This window comes from Athene cunicularia, assembly GCF_003259725.1.
Source record: "Athene cunicularia isolate RWA chromosome 4 unlocalized genomic scaffold, athCun1 chr4_part2, whole genome shotgun sequence".
In the NCBI taxonomy this organism is placed as follows: Eukaryota; Metazoa; Chordata; class Aves; order Strigiformes; family Strigidae; genus Athene; species Athene cunicularia.
The window spans coordinates 122,906-129,760 of record NW_020799099.1 but is presented as its reverse complement, the minus strand read 5'-3'; the positions used below and the strand labels follow the sequence as shown (position 1 = coordinate 129,760).

General features: G+C 36.7%; 1 long non-coding RNA gene across 1 annotated transcript; it reads left to right on the top strand.

The window, feature by feature from the left end:
* The first annotated feature begins 3,031 nt into the window (after positions 1 to 3,031).
* LOC113479772 lies at positions 3,032 to 6,557 on the top strand. The gene is made up of 3 exons (XR_003398336.1): positions 3,032 to 3,088; positions 4,687 to 4,777; positions 6,388 to 6,557. It is a non-coding gene; the product is annotated as an uncharacterized LOC113479772 (long non-coding RNA).
* The last annotated feature ends 298 nt before the right edge of the window (positions 6,558 to 6,855 follow it).

Below are 6,855 nucleotides of genomic sequence, written 5' to 3'. Positions count from 1 at the left end.
TATTGTAGTATGAATGAATAGAAGATCACTTCAATTTTTAGAAATAGATGGATTAAAGACTCTGTAGAGCACCTGTTCCTGAGTATAGTTTGCAAGTCTACATTTATACATTTTTGTAATGAATTATCAGGTTATAATTGTTTTGGGGAATACAGTTTTGCAAATATTAAAACCCAGCAGAAGACATTTTTGACTAAGCCAATCCAAGTTGCAGTGTGAAAAGAATAAGGGAAGTTAATATATTTCTACAAAGATAGAGCACTTGGAGAGAATAATTACCTGTGAGATAGATTTCTAGGAGTGTGCATGAACCCTTCAAGATAAGCACTTCCTCCTTCAGAGGCTTCAAATAAAATAAAATAAAAAAAGAAAAAATCCAGTTACAGAGGCAAACTCTGTTCCTCTCAGAAAGCTCTTTGCAAAACCTACCAACTTTTCTATCTAGGTAGCTTTAAATCTATTCCTCTGACTGAATGAAATTCTACAAAGAATTCTCACCTGTTCACAGGTGTTCAAAAGAACTTTTGCTAAACCAGAATATCATAAATGAGTCTTGTCTTAGAGGCCCTGAATCTGATTTAGGTGTCCTCTCTTTAGGCTGCAGTTTTCTCTAATGGACTTTCATATTATATTGGGTTAACTGGAATCGATCACGCTTGACAATATTCACCTTGCCAATTCTGCTAAGGTATGAAATTTGGGTTACTATGCAAAAGCAGCATTTTTTTATTTTTTTTTTTTTTGTGAAATACTAAAGCATCTGGTGCTTTGCACAAAAAAAAAAAAATAAATTTAAATTTGTAGAATTGTTAGAGGAGAAAATACTTTTAATATTTATGTACAATTAAAAAAAAAACCAAAAAAAAACCCAAGAAAGCAATATAGCTGTGCTGTTTGGGAAATTTACTTGTATTTAGTTAACAAAACTATCCTAAGGAAGAAAGAAATCATAGTATTTGGGAGAAAAAAAAATCTAGCAGTTTTCATACGCTTGGTTCAACTCAGGTTAATCCTTTTAGTGAGATGTGTTATTTTTCAGACACTGAGAGTACTGTAGCTATGTCATAAGCCATGTTACCTTAGCAATTACATTATAGAATAGTAGGATATACTTCCCTAAGGTTTTGAAGAAAAGCTTCTCAGCAAGGCATCCACAATGGAAAAAAATACTCAATACTGTAATCACAATGGAGTCACAGGCAGTGACACTGCAGTGTGAACTGCAGCTTGTCTGCTTGCCTCAGCCTTTAAAGCAAGCAGATCTTCAGTACCCATCTTCAGAGCTAAATCAATTCCCTATGAAATATGTGAACACCTACTCCTGAAGTCCTAAATGCACAGGCACAATATTTATGGCTCTGGTTTCGGGAACTTGAGCCTACCGCGGAGGCTGCGGGTGGCAGCCGGCGCTTCCCCGAGGCATGTTTTCAGTAACAAAACGCTGCTTTGCGGCTCTGGTTCCCACTGGGTTTGTGAAAGGGGAAGGAAAAGGTACGTGTTGCAGTTACACCAACTTATATCAATACAAAGATGCCTTTTTAAGTGATCCCAAATGCTGTATTGTGTCCCCTGAGATACTGAAAACACAGCAGTAGCTCTGTATGAAAGTATGGATTTTTGAAGAAGACTGTGTAGAGAGAGGATGCGAAATGACTTCAAAACCACCTTGATGTTTGGGGTTTTGCATCTTCATTTGCTTTGCTTTGGCCTGTATTGTAACTCTTAGTGGATGTTAGTGCTCATGTTATCAGTTTGAATCCCTTTACAGAAAAGCACAGTTTTCATCAATGTTCTCTTTCATTTCTCAGTCTCACTGTTACATGGTCAAGGGCAGCCCGTGCCCTTGTCATCCCAGTTTAGGTTTCTATTATGCAGTGAACAGCATTTCATACTTTTCATTGTGTAATGTAGTATCACGTCTTTATTGTCAGCTTTTCTCTCCATTGTCATTGTTGGGCTCAGTGCACACAGGTTATGTTTCTGAAATGAAGCCTTCAGCCTTTCCCTAAATTTAAACTGGGACTACTCAGAGGATCTTTCTAAGGAACCCTAAACCTAATACTCTGTCTTGGTAACTGTATGCTTTCTGATCTGAATTCCATCCAGATTTTGTTTTCCATTGCTTGGCTCTGTCCCTCTGTGATTTCTAGTTAAGTGATTTTTAGTCCAGCAATTTTTAGTCTTAATGCATAAACCAGCCATAATGGAGACAAGGTTCAGTGGGACCCAGAGTAGGGATGCTGGCTTTCATGCCTTACAGAGGCTCTAATCTGGAATTTTCCTATTTGGCTTTACAGAAACTATTGTGGAAATTCCATGAAAGGTAATTAGGTCTGAATTAAACAGTGTTAAACTGAAAGAGATTAAAATGATTGGTTTTAAACTGAAAGAGGGCAGATTTACATGAGATATAATGAAGAAATTCTTCCCTGTGAGGGTGGTGAGGCCTTGGCACAGGTTTCCCAGAGCAGCTGTGGCTGCCCCCTCCCTGGCAGTGTTCCAGGCTGGGTTGGACGGGGCTTTGGGCAACCTGGGCTGGTGGAAGGTGTCCCTGACCATGGCAGGGGGGTTGGAACTAGATGAGCTTTAAGGTCCCTTCTAACCCAAACCAGTCTATGAATTACAGACATACACTTGTGTAGCCTGACTCACTTTATTGTCACTATTTCGGAGTTTCCCTTTCCTCCCCCATCTGCAGCTTGAGGACTGACCATCTTCACTTTTTAAGGGATAAAATAATGGGTACTGAGCTGTCTCATAGATAAATAGAGCATACTTTTCATAGATAAATAAATAAATAAATAGAGCATATCTTTCACTAGTGTTTTTAAATTAGGTATGGAACAATCATCAAAATCACACAGCATTTATAGTAAAAGATTTAATCCCAAGAATTTTAGTTCAATGTACTTACTGTGGCTCATATTTTTGTTTTATAATGGGCTAATTATTGCATTAAATGTTTTAATCTGTTAGTGAATAAATCACAGATACTCTGGAGTTCCTCTTTAACTCATTCATTTTAATTGCAGGTTGCAGACATGTAAATGACAGGTAAAAGGAGCCAAAACCAATTTACAGGTGCAAGGTAAAGTCAAACTCGGATTTTGTGTCAGATTGTGGTAAATGTTGCCATAAGAAATCCTTGACTGGTCTTGATATACTTTGTATGCATGTATATACGTATGAGTCTATACTTACATGTAAATATACAGACATGTATAGAGGACATGTATGTAGGTAACAGAAACAGGTGCATGCTCAGTTCCTAGGTAGTATCAGTGAGCTGGCAGAACAGTGTTCCCCATGAAAATGTTGGTTAATTTGAAAGCACTGTTCAGCACCTGGCCTTCAGTAGCTGACGAGCTTGGGAGGTACCTTCTCAGACTTGATTATTTTTTTTTTACCTAGCCACAAATTCACGTCCAGATGAATGATTTTTCCCCTCTCGTGTCCTAGTACTTATGACAGAAGGCTTACTTGCCCATCTTGTGTATATTGTTATACTCATTGATTATACTTGATTGGTTTAATCAATAAGCCTTTTAGGAGGCAAGGAGAGGCAGCATTTTTTCAAAGGATAGTGTTTCCTAAACAAAATAAACAAATGCAGGATCACTGGAGCATATTGACGTGTGTTGTACCACGCATTGCACAGATGTGCAGATACATCTGCATGACTCCACCAACTCTCCAAGCCAGCTGTGAGACGGCACTGCTCCAGACGCTGTGCAGCTCTGGCAGCATATCCTTCATTCAAAGTAAATGTACTCTGTGTTTACTGTCCAGAGGAAAGGGAAACCTACTGATCTTTTTTAAAGAGAATATATCCTGATTTTTCTTTTCAGGGGAAGCATTCTTATATAAGAAAAAACCCCACTGATTATTTTTTGTTAGTCACATTATAAAAGCAGCTCCTAACAGTGATTTTCTTGCTGCTGTCATTAAGGGAAGACAAATATAAGTATGAATGCTGCCGTGCTGGGACTCAGCAGCACCATTCTGGAAAAACACACAAGACCTGTTTTAATCTCTGCTGTTCTAGTGTCATTTAGTTCATTTAATCAAATAGTGGAAGTCCAGATACATAACACTACTCACAGCTAATATATTTGAAAAAATGCTGCTACAGCCTGTTCAAAATGTTTTAAGCAGTTAAGCACACAAAGGGTATATAAAAGGGCATATACTTAAATGGGTACATAAACTACATTTAAGAACATGTAGCTCTACAGATTTTAGAATGCTTGTTAAACTGCTTCTTTCTCTGTTAATTAAAAGTTTCCATTGCCAGTTGTGTCCCCATTTTATTAAAGTACTCCAGTGATTGGAACCTCTCCATGAACAAACAAATATAAGCAACGTTTGCATGCAAAAATATGTGTGTATATGTATATTAAAAAGTATCTTTTGGTAAAATAATTCTTTGCTTAGTAATCTGCCACCACATACTAATCTGGAATGTAGTTGTTTCTGAAATGTTTCTGCTCATAAATTTCTTTCTTGTACTATCTCCACAATGTAGTCTGCTGCAAGATTCTCTATATTTTTGCTAAGATTTTTGTTTCAGGTGTTTTAGAACTGCAATGTGTTTTAAATATTTTTGAAGTGTATTTTGTATAGTTATATATTGATAACTTGTATATCACAATTAGAAGTAATTTTATTTTTCTTGTTTTCCTGCAGAAAATAGAAGAACAAAGGTAGAATATTACTCACAATAACAAGCTACTGTGTTATACACAAACTCTGTAGCCTCCAGCACTCATCTTTCTAGGTACATTCATAAAAGTATGATAACCGTGGGTCTGGTTTATGTTTAGCAAAACACACGAAGACATCTAGCCTTTTCCACAATGTTTGTGATTTGTGTTTCATATTCAAAAGAGCAGGAAAACATTCAGTTTCTGATCAAAGGCTTATGGTGCATTGTGCTTCATATGCAATGAAAAAGGGTGATCAAGAGATGGTATTTATTTTAACATAGTGGTGTTATTTATGAATGCTAGACCTCTCATCTCTTCTTTCGTATGTGTGTGGGTTTTTTGTTTTGTTTTGGTTTGGTTTTTTTTTGTTTTTTTTTTTTTTTTCCCCAGGTGTCTCTACCAAGAAGATAAAGAGATGGGCTTGTGCAAGGAAGTCAGTGGAGAAAACCAGAACTGTAATACCATGCATATATACTGAAGTATTAGAGATAAACATGCTGTGCTCTTAGGTCTGTCTTTGTTAATTTTCAGCAATGTTGCTATAGACCAGCCTAGGTAAACACAGTGATCCTAATGTCATGTTATCTGCCTTACAATTAGGATTTTTTGAATGCCTTTATAATCGATTAAGAGTTATAATAACATCTTCCTGTACTCACAGAATACCTTGCTTATACCTTACCTCTGTGGGGAATGGTAGTTTCAGTGGTTACAACATTGTTTGCAATTCAAAAAGTGAATTAAGAAGGTCTCTGCCGAAAGATGTGGAATATGATCTGAACGTCACAGTGGTACCTCCTTAGACTTAGAAGATGCTTTACGTGGCTACCTTAAATTCAGTGACATATAGATAAGCTGGAAATTTTCCATTTTCCTAGTGAAATTCACCTTCCACATTTAACATTTTAAAATTGAGGATTTTGCCATTTCCAGAATAGCTCTTTGACCAAGTAATTTACTGCCTGGCTCTTCAAAAAGCTGAAATCATCAGGTTTTTTCATTAGTGGAATTACCACCTGATATTCTTTCTCTCAAGATTTTGTCATAAAACCAACTGACAAATTAATTTGAGGCAACAGATGAATCTCAGTTTCACTGCAGGAAAAATGTAGTTTTTCTAGCGAAGAATATAAAGTCCAGTTCTGTCTTGGTATATTCAGACATGCAAATAGAAGTCAAATATCTGTGAGTCAGATATACATAACGAAGGGCAGAGCTTGTTTCCATGTATTTCAAGACAGAGTTTACAAAAATATTTCAGGGATTTTCCATCTGTTTGCTACTACTGAGCACAGAACCCTCTGTCATTCTAAGATTAGGTCTGTCAGCTATGCTTGCTTATTATTTAACGGTATCCTGAAAGGCTCAGTTACCTGAATACTGACTGAGGTATAAGTGTTTGTATAAGTTAAGTGGGAGATAAAAGATAGCCTCTGTTTTGCTGGTTTAGTCCTGATAGAACAATGTCACATATACTAAGTCAAATATTATAGTACAGAGAAAAGTAAATAAAATTGCCTTAAAAATCAAGAAATTTTAAAAGAGTAAAACATATTTCCACATAAGTACATCTGAGAAAATATCTCAAAACTGACAGAAAACATACCCATTCATTGTAAAAGTTACAACCTGCTCCTTTTAATTCCAAGTGATACTAAAATCCATTTTCCTCCATTTTCAGTGTCCATCAACAGTCTCCTGTTGCAACCCAATCCCCCTTCTCATACTTTAAGCAGAGTCTAGCCCTATTCCCAACCATTGAGGTGACACCTGGACTGCAGGTATGTGGTCATAAAAGTGGCAGAAGAGTGAAATAAAGGCCCTCTTGGAGGAAATGAAAAAAGGTTTTAAAGTAGCTATGGGAGTAATTTTAACAGGACAAGGGAATGGGTAGGAGAAAGCCAAGAAATCTTCTTATACGGAGGCATGTTGCTCTCACACTGCTTTCTCAAATTTTCTAAGGCATATCATTCATAAGAAGGAGTGGGGAGATGTATTTGCGTAAGAGTTAGTTATTTAGGAAACTGAGTCCACTTAATGAAAATGTGATAGGCAGTCCTAGTGGCATAGCTCTTTCAAATGACTCTGAGGGTGCAAATAATTTCTCTTTTTTTGCATAGATTCCCATGTTCTGTGTTCCTTTTTCACT